This window comes from Miscanthus floridulus, chromosome 18 (genome assembly GCF_019320115.1).
Source record: "Miscanthus floridulus cultivar M001 chromosome 18, ASM1932011v1, whole genome shotgun sequence".
NCBI classification, from domain to species: domain Eukaryota; kingdom Viridiplantae; phylum Streptophyta; class Magnoliopsida; order Poales; family Poaceae; genus Miscanthus; species Miscanthus floridulus.
Genome location: NC_089597.1, coordinates 90,426,985 through 90,437,923, shown reverse-complemented (window position 1 = coordinate 90,437,923; position 10,939 = coordinate 90,426,985).

The following is a 10,939-nucleotide window of genomic DNA, read 5'->3' as shown; positions in this document are numbered from 1 at the left end:
AAGGGTAAATTAAGTACTTGAAGATATGTTAAGGTGTTGTGTCCTTAACTATTCCAATAAGTGGGATGAATGTTTGCCTTTGGCTGAATTCTCATATAACAATAGTTATCAAGAGAGCATTAAGATGGCTCCGTTTGAAGCACTCTATGGTCGTAGATACAGAACATCACTAAATTGGTCTGAACCTGGGGAAAGATGGTTCTTTGGAGTTGACCTTGTGAAAGAAATAGAAGAGAAGGTTAGGCAGATACAAAATAATTTGAAGATAGCTCAGTCCCAACAAAAGAGTTATGTAGATAAACGACGTCGACCATTGGTGTTTAACAAGGGAGATTATGTATATCTGAAGGTATCACCAATGAAGGAAGTCAACCATTTCGATGTTAAAGGCAAGTTAGCACCTCGTTATATTGGACCATTTCAAATATTGGAGAGATGTGGAAAAGTGGCATATCGTTTGAAGTTACCAGAACATCTCTCAGCTGTACACGATGTGTTCCATGTCTCCCAGTTAAAGAAATGTCTTCAAGTGTTGGATCAAAATATTGATATTGAAGGAGCGGAACTTGAACCTGATTTGACCTATTCGGAATATCCTATCTGAGTTCTAGATCAGAAAGACCGTGTCACACGAAGGAGGACAATCAAGTTCTACAAGATACAATGGAATCAACAATCAGAAGAAGAAGCTACTTGGGAATCCAAAGATTTCTTGCTAGAATAGTTTTTGGAGTTTCTTGCATCGATATAAAATAGGGTTAGTTGTGTTTTGCCTTTATGAACCATGTTTTGTAAAGAGACCTTAGCTGTTTTATGGTCAGGTTTTGAATGTTTTTGCTTGACACATTTCCTTTTCCATTACTTTATCCTAGGACTTTTAAATCTCAGGACGAGATTTCTTTTAGGGGGAAAGGTTGTAACACCTCTTGTGTTTTAAACACTAAAATATGCCATGTCATCATATGAATTGCACATCATTTTTAAGTTAGTGAAAACTTTGATATGCATGCACTAAAACAAGTTTACTTTTATGATTATATGTGTTGACTTGTATGGATGAATCAAGTTCATAACTCTAGTATTAAATTTGAATTCCAAAACCCTAATTTCCAGCATTTAAATTCTACCCTAGAAAACCTAATTCAAAATCTAAGCACATTTTGGGGTTGGGCCTAAAAGGAAAAATTTAGAGCTTGGCAATGTGTACAAAGTTGGTTTTTAGAGTTTTCAAAGTTGTTATGTAAAATTTGGAGTAATTTAAAAGGGGATAAATTTTTAAAGTGTCCCCTTTTGATTTCAAACTTGCATTTTCAAATCTAGACAGGATTTGGGTATGGTTATTAAAGCAAAGTTGTAGAACTTTGAATTTGGAACAACTTTTATTTTTGGAGAATTTTGAGTTTCCATACAAATTTGAGAAATTGAGTGAGTGGCAATTCGGTAATTTGCTTGAACAGTGCAAGCAGGCAGCTCTCACCGCCGGCCATGCTTCCACCGGCTTCTACGCGCGTCCATGAGTGCCACCTCCTGCTTTGACGTGTCCGCATTGCCGTAACGTGTCGAGCGCACCTTCTTCCGCCGCCCTCCGCTCGCCTGATAACTCTAGGCGTCGTCCAATCGCTCTCTCCCTTCCATCTATTTTTCCTGTCACCGTTGCCCTGCTCCGTCGAGCTCACGTCGAAGCCACCTAAAAGGATCAAGGTGCCCAAGAGGGGGGGGTGAATTGGGCTAATTCTAAATTTTCTTGCAATAATTAAATCTTACGGTTAGCCCAATTAACCCCTAGTGCCTAGAAAAGTGTTTTTATTAATCTAACGCACAATGGACTTGCAACTTATGTTCCAAACTTACTCTAGCATGGCAATTCTATGAATGTAAAGACAAGTATTGAATTGCTCAAAGTAAATGCTCAAAGTAAATGCTTAAAGTAAATAGAGAGAGAGGAACGCGGCGATGTTTTGCTGAGGTATCAGAGAGTCGCCACTCCCCACTAGTCCTCGTTGGAGCACCCATGCAAGGGTGTAGCTCCCCCTTGATCCACGCAAGGATCAAGTGCTCTCTATGGGTTGATTCTTCGACACTCCGTCACAGCGAATCATCCAAAACCGCTCATAACTTGAGTTGGGTCACCCACAAGCTCCGTTGGGTGATCACCAAGCTCACAATCACCACCAAGCCGTCTAGGCGATGGCGATCACCAAGAGTAACAAGCACGAACTCTCACTTGACCACTCCAAGCCTAATGAGAACAGTGGATGCACACTTTGCTACTCTTGATTCACTAATGAGGCTACTCTCTTGGATTCACGAATCTCAATCATCTCACTAGGACCTTGCTCTTCTTGGCACTCACAAACGTATTTCTCAGCTGTTGAAATGAGCAAAAGTAACTCCACACTCGAGTGGAGCTTCTATTTATAAGGCAGCCTAAAAAACGAACCGTTATGTGTCTCTACGGGGTGACCGGATGCTACAGTCATGTTGACTAGACGCTCCGATTAGTTCAACCCGCACACCAGTATTTAAGTGTTGACCGGACGCTGGCAGGGTCCGGTCAGTATTGACCGGATGTGTCTGGTCGCAGATTTCCTTCTCTAGAACCTTACTAGAGTCGACCAGACACGGCCTCTCAGCGTCCGGTCACTTGACCACTCCAGCGTCCGATCGCACCAAACGCAATCACCTTGATCAAATATACTGATCGGACCCTACGGCCAGCATTTGGTTGCACCGGAGCCAGTGTCCAGTCAGCATTTGACCCTCCATTCACTTCCAACTCTCGAACATATATGAATGAAGTTTGCTCCATTGGATCATAGGGCTATTGTGGAGCTACCTAGTGCTAGTTTTAACAAGTGTGCACCACACCTAACTCACTAGACTCATCTAGGTCAAGCTACCCGTCCATACCCCCCTTAATAGTATGGCCAAAGGAAAAACAAAGTCCTAAACTACTCTAAGTGTCACTCCAACTCCAATCAACACTTAGAACTAGTCATCCTTAACCTTGTCGTCCATCCTTTGAAAACTGAAATGATTTCCATTGTAGGGGCATGACAACCTTGATTGCCCAATTGATCTCCATTACCATGACCTAACTTAATTGCCTCTGCAAAACACACATTAGTCATAGTAATCTTGTATTGTCATTAATCACCAAAACCTAACTAGGTGCCTAGATGCTTTCAATCTCCCCTTTTTTGGTGATTGATGACAATACCACCTCGAGTATGTGAAAGAGTGAGGTTTTTGTTATGCTTGGTTCATATAAGCTTTTGTCAATAAGAACGAAAGAGTTAGGCAAGTTTATATGACCCAAGCAAACACGATGTACTCAAAAGATATGAAATAAGCATGAGTACAAGTAATAAGGCTCATTTGCATCGGAGTATAAATGTGGAAGCAAAGTAAATGAGCATTGCACAAGTGATATGACATATAAAGGAATTCAAAGTAGAGAGCACACATGTCATAAATTACAATTACGTAGATATCACTATCACATAGATATAATAGTAAACATGGATGCATAATGTATCACACACATAGAAACTCCAACTGTAATAGATAATAAGCTAATAATAGATAACTAGCTCCCCCTAAATGTCGCTCCCCTAAGTCTACATACTCGAACCCTCTCCCCCTTTGGCGTCAAACACCAAAACCTAAGGGTCGGTCGGCGGGGCTATAGCAAACGAGCCAGGCACTGAGGTACGAGGAGCAAGATGAAACTAGGCACCATCATCATCAGACCTAAGCTCTGTATTGACTAACCCTCTATGGCTGGAAGTGTCTCTAAAGCAGTTTAGGTCTGAGCTAGGGCAGGTGCGGCCTGTGATGCTACTGGTACATCTGTTGTAGGATCTAAAGAGGTGACAGACGAAGGGAGCCTCTGAGTAGTCACAGTGACAGGGGCTGCTGTAGAAGGACCGACGGTATGCATATGTGGTGGTGTAGGCATGCCTGTCAACTTGCTGAAAGATGCTCCAAGACTCCTAGAGACTGACATGTCAGGCACAAATAGCGAGGATGACTGATCCGGTGAGAAGCCCGTATGATATGGTGTGAACTGCAGGGCTACCACTGGCGAGGATAACCACTGGGACACCTATACTATGGGAGAGGCAAATGGAGCTGGAGGCTGTCCCTAACTCTGAAGCCCACTAGGCTGTACTGCTAGAGTCGTCGAAGTGGTGGCAGGCTGAGCAAGCTAGGGTGAAGGTTGTGGCTGTGGAGCCCCAAGTGCTGTTACTACATGCTGCATAAATCCCATAAGCTGCTGCTGCATGAGTAACTGCTGCTGATGCATCTACTGCTGCTACTGCTAGAGGATCTGCTGCTATCGCTAGAACTCGTCCTGACGAGCCTAAAACTATGCAAAGTTTGCAGCGGTCTCCTAAGCCCGTCGAGCCTGATCCTACTGCATCCGCTCAAGAATAGCAATCAAAGCAGGGTCCGTTTGCGGTGTAGGTGGAGCTGAGCTAGAACTGCCGGCCTCTGCATCATGTCTGCGTGGAGGCATCTAAGGGATAGGCTAGTAGTCGTCATCTGAACTGTCACTAGACTCAGTCCTCTCCTCCTAAGCCTCAAGCTGCTCCTCCTCAGTAGCGGCTATGCCTCTGATAATCTTGTCCTACTAAGCTGTGAACTTCGGTACATCTAGACAATGGCAAGGCTGAGCGGGTGCCTGTGGTGTGCTATGCTTGATCCTCTATGCCATGTTATAAGCTGGAAACTCTATGGTGGCACCTTTTTACTCGGCAACCATCTCTAGGGTCCTAACCTGCATAGCCTTGAGCATCAGAAATGTGATCCAATGTGCATATGGAAGCTGCCTACGACCCTTGAAGCCCTCAGCTATAGTATCCTCCATCTCTAATAGAAGGAGGTCCCAAATATCGAACACTGTTTGCTGCATCAGGGCATTGAGGAGCCAAAGCTATAGGCGAGTCAGACCCTCTCTGTATCCCAACCTAGGAAGTAGTGTCCTCCTAATGATAGCCTCTAGCACTCGAGCTGTAGGAGTAAGGTCACTAGGGTTCCTCCTCGACCCCTCACCAAAGGGCTCCTTGAAGCAATGTCGCACGAGATCAGTAGGGGGCACCATACCTCCATGAGGACGCATGGGAGGCTCTTGCTGTCCATAACACACCTCATGTAATCTGACAGGCTGCTCCTGTAGCCTCAGTATCTCCCTAGCCCTAAAACTCATCACCCTGTAGTCTCTGCCTCTGAATGCAAAGTGTATGAAGTTATGATGCGGGTCAACATAGAGCGAAGCATAGAACTGCCGAACCCAAGATGGTACATACAATCCTATCTGGCCAATCAGATCTGTCAGCCCTGAAAAATATGATAAGTAGGGGCGGATATGCTCTCCGGCTACTGCCACAATAGCCTCAATACCATAGACTCTCTAAGATCGGAAGACTGCCCCACTGTTCAGATATGCATTGTAGAAGTCTTCCTAGAGTGGCGTGTAGAAACCCTCTACTGCTCTCTCATCCCTCCTCAGAGGAAACCACACCTCAAACTCTACAAACCTCAACTGCCGAACCTGCTTGGCCGTGGTGGCCCTCAAGTCAAGATGTATCACTAGAGGCAGACCCTGTGGTCTAGGTGGTGGATGCGATCCCCTCCGCTGTGTCGGCGGCCTCAGTGAGACTAGAACATGGGTACGACCAGAGCGGCGTAGCAGTGGCTAGGGTGCCTGCTCGGTCTCCTCAGCCTCCTTGGCCTGCTGGCCCTCCTAAGTCTCCTGAGCTAGCTGAGGCTCTACTGGTGGGGGCTACTGCTGTGGCTCCTACTGGGACTCCCCCTGAGGCTGAGGCTCCTCAAAAGCCAGACGACGTCCTGCCATCATGATAGTCCCAGGTGGACCACCATGAAGATGCTCAGCCTCCTCCACTGCTGCCCTCTGTGCTGGTGTAAGCTGCTGATCTACAATGACAACACCACTACGAGCACCTCCTCTTTTGGCACACTCTGTGGCCTTAGCGACTGCTGCTGCTCTCGCTGTCTCTGCATCAGGATATTTGCACTTCTTTGATGTAACCTGCTTCGTCACCTTGCCTTTGGTTCCTACGGGCAAGCGAGGCGGGGGCCTCCGATCGTCATCTCTAGGACCACCACCAACGTTCTTAGTGTGAGCCATCTGATCTAACAAGAGAAAAACTGCCGTTGACAAGATCAACTGTCCACTGACACTTTCGAGGCTTGGCCTCAATCCGTACTCATGAGCTTGGCTCCGAGTTGACTGTCAACTGCTACTGACACCTCAACAACGCCGACTCGTTGCACGATGGAATAGATGGATATACGAGTAAATATGATATATCTAAAAGATGTGAGACCCTATGAGAGCAAGCAATTTAGATGTGAAATTGAAGCGACTGGATTGCTACCTAACGAACTGACGATCCGAAGAAAAAGAAGAGAAGCGTCACGCGGGGGATCACCGGGACTTCTAGGGTTAGGGTTTGTGAAGCACTTCGATGAATCGGTGGCCCTGGATGTGATTTGAAATCAATGCTTTGAAGTCTATCTAGGTCACAGGCAAAACATAGTGGGTGCTAGGGCATGGTCTTACCAGTGGAGGGGAGAGAGAACGCTGTAGTGGAGGCTCTGGTGGTAGATGCACGATAGCGCGTGGGAGTGGGTCACGGTGGTGAGCGACGGCGTGGGACTTTGACGGCGCTAGAATAGAGACACTACCAGTGTGGGAGTAGGCGATGGCGTGCATGCGAAGCTTGCACGGGTGTTTGCGGCGTTGATGCAACGGGCGTGGCGGTGCGAGGTGCTCGGCGTGGGCAGTCGCGGCTGTCGCGCTGGTTGGCGGCGGCGCGTGGAGCTGAACGATGGCTAGGGCACGGGACTAGGTGGTGGCGGAATAGGTTAGCAAGGGTATGGCTCGCATGATTAAATAGGTCCCCTGATGCAACAAGAAAGGAAACAGATAAAGAGTCCTAAAGCCGCACGAGATCTACTAACCGGACGCTCCGGTGGTAGCGACCGGACGCTACCACCCAGCGCCCAGTCGATTCCAGAGAGGTCCAATTCCTCTAGAATCGTGACCGGACGTGTTCGATGGTCCATGACTGGATGTAGGCAGGGTCCGGTTAGTTTCCCTTAATGCCATGAAGATCGACCAGACGCTAGAACCCTTCCTGACCGGATGCACAAACGTAGAGTCCGGTCACTCCTTTAGCTTCTGTTCACCTCCTGTGAACTGACCGGACGTTGGACAACAGAGTCCGGTGCAGTGTCCGGTCACCCTTTTCCAGCAAATCTTCAATGTTCCTCCGCGCTGCCTATTCCCAATCAAGTCCCAACTCAAATAAGATCCAAATAAACACCAATTGGGACTGATGTGAGTGACCTCTCTCAAACCCTCAAGTTTTTCAAAATATTTTGCCTTAGGCTATAATTCTTTTTAAGAAAATAGGCAATAAGAGGACAAATGGAACAAAACGACCAAACAACATCCATGCATATGCAATACTTTGTAAGTAAATCTAGTTGCTTATCAAGTTTGATCTAAGGTTAAGCTTCTTCACACGCTTTTTGGCGGTTATCTTAACCATGTTAGACAAGCCCTATATGCATTACCAAAAATTAAACATGTTGTATATTACAATGAATGCAAGGGACAACACAAACTCAATTCTTAGTGAAGTTACTAAAATCAAGTACATTGAGCTTATTCTGCAATCTACAAAATATAGCCTCATCTAGCGGTTTAGTGAAGATATCCGCTAATTGATCTTCAGTTCTTACACCTTCTAGTGATATATCATTTTTAGCAACATGATCTCTTAGAAAGTGATGGCGGATATCTATGTGCTTGGTGCAAGAGTATTGAACCAGATTATTTGCAAGTTTTACCACACTTTCATTATCGCACAAAAGAGGTACCTTTTCTAGAACTACACCATAGTCTAGCAAAGTTTGTTTCATGTATAATATTTGTGCACAACAAGCGCCCACGGTAATGTATTCTGCTTCGGCGGTGGACAAAGCCACACTATTTTGTTTCTTAGAGGACCAAGACACAAGTGATCTACCAAGCAAATGACACCCTTCGGATGTGCTCTTTCTATTAACTTTGCAACCGGCATAATCCGAATCGAAATAGCCCACTAATTCAAATATAGCTCCTTTGGGATACCAAAGGCCAATGCTTGGTGTGTGCTTGAGATACCTAAGGATTCTTTTTACGGCAATTAAATGTGTTTCCTTAGGATTAGCTTGAAATCTAGCACACATACACACACTAAACATGATATCGAGCCTAGATGTGGTTAAATATAAGAAGCTACCAATCATGGAATGGTAGAGAGTTTGATCAACCGGGTTACCTCCCTCATCTAGGTCGAGATGTCCATTGGCAGGCATTGGTGTCTTGATTGGCTTATATTCATCCATCTTGAATCTCTTGAGAAGATCTTTTGTGTATTTCTCTTGAGAGATGAAGATGCCTTCTATCATTTGCTTGACTTGAAAATCAAGAAAGAATGTAAGCTCACCAATCATTGACATCTCAAACTCCTTCGACATCAATTCACCAAATTCTTTGCATGAGTCTTCATTTAATGATCCAAAGATGATATCATCAACATATACTTGACAAATGAAGATATGCCCATTAAGCTTCTTGGTGAATAGTGTGGTGTCAACCTTCCCAATGGTGAAGCCCTTCTCAATGAGGAAGTCCCGAAGGCACTTATACCAAGCTCTTGAGGCTTGCTTAAGCCCATATAGTGCCTTGGACAACCTATAAACATGATTAGGATATCTAGGGTCTTCAAACCTAGGAGGTTGATCAACATAGACTAGTTCATTAATAAAGCCATTTAAAAATGCACTTTTCACATCCATTTGATATAGTTTCATTTAATGATGTGATGCATATGCAAGTAGGATACGGATGGCTTCTAATCTTACAACCGATGCAAAGGTCTCTCCAAAATCCAAACCTTCAACTTGGGAGAACCCCTTTGCAACTCGTCTTGCCTTGTTCCTCACAACAACACCTTGATCATCTTGCTTGTTGTGGAACACCCACTTTGTTCCAATGACTCTTGCACCTTTTGGTCGCTCTTCAAGAGTCCAAACTTCATTGCGAGTGAAGTTGTTCAACTCTTCATGCATGGCATTGATCCAATCTAGATCTTTAAGAGCTTCTTCTATCTTGGTAGGCTTATAGCAAGAGACAAAAGAGTGATGAGCAATAAATAAAGCAAGTTTTTTAGATTGAGTCATTACACCCTTTGATGGACTCCCTATGATGAGATCTTGTGGATGATCTTATAGGAGAGGTGTATTTCTTCTATTGATCACTTGAGGAGGTGGTTGTGGAGCATCAACATCTTGTGCTTGTACCACTATTTGCTCATGGGAGATATGAGTATCTTCATTTTCTATTCTCCCATCTTTTTCGCCATCTTGTGGCACACTTGATGAAGAAGGTTGATCAATGACTTATAATCATCTTCATCATCTTTTGGCTTGATGTCTCCAACCAGAATGTTCTCCATAGCCTCCCTCAATGGTTCATCACCTATATCATCAAGATTCTCATGTGCTCCTTGGGAGCCATTAGATTCATCAAATTCCACATCATATGTTTCTTCAACCAAGCCAGTGGCATAGTTAAATACTCTATATGCTTTGGACTTTGATGAGTAATCAACAAGAAAACTAATATCACAATGTCTTTGGAACTTCCCTAGGTGTTGCCGCTTCTTGTAGATGTAGCATTTGCAACCAAACACCCTAAAGAAGGAGACGTCCGGCTTCTTCCCATTGAGCAACTCATAAGGTGTCTTGCCAAGAAACTTTTGAAGGAATAGGCGGTTTGATGCATAGCATGCGGTATTGATTGCTTCCACCCATAGAGCTTCAGGTGTGTTGTACTCATCTAGCATTGTCCTTGCAAGAGTGATCAAAGTCCGATTCTTCCTCTCAACTATACCATTTTGTTGAGGAGTATAAGTTGCGGAGACTTCATGCTTGATCCCAACTTCATCACAATAAGCTTCAATGTTTGTGTTGTCAAATTCTTTTCCATTGTCACTTCTTATCTTCTTGAGTTTCACTTCAAATTCATTTTGAGCTCTCTTGACAAACTTCTTGAAGCAAGATGCAACTTTGGATTTGTCATAAAGAAAGAATACCCATGTGTACCTTGAATAGTCATCAATAATCACAAGACAATAGAGATTCCCTCCCAAACTCTTGTATGTTGTTGGTCCAAATAAATCCATGTGTAGGAGTTCTAGCACTCTTGTGGTTGACATGAAAGCTTTGGTTGGATGAGTATTTGCAATTTGCTTGCCGGTTTGACATGCACTACAAAGCTTGTCCTTTTCAAACTTCACATCCTTCAACCCTCTCACCAAATCATTCTTCATAAGCTTCTTGAGTGAGCTCATCCCAACTTGAGCAAGTCTTCTATGCCATAGCCACCCAAGTGTTGTTTTGGTGAATAGGCAAGTCTTCAAATTTGCATCTTCAGAGGTGAAGTCTACTAGATATAAGTTGTTGTATCTAAATCCATTGAATATCACTTGATTATCATCTACCTTGGATACAACAATCTCCTTCTCGGTGAACAAACTTTGGAAGCCAAGATCACACAATTGTCCAATGGATAGCAAGTTGAAGCTCAATGAAGCAACATAGAGCACATTGGAGATGGGATGATCATTTGATATTGCTACTTTGACCAATCCTTTAACCTTGCCCTTTGAGTTATCTCCAAATATTATTTTCTCTTGTCTATCTACCTCTTTATCTAGTGAGGTGAACATATGAGGATCACCGGTCATATATTGAGGCAACCACTATCAATAACCCAGTGACTTCCACCGGTCTTGTAGTTCACCTACACATAAGAGATTCAAGCTTTAGAAATCCAAACTTGTTGAGGGCCCTTCAC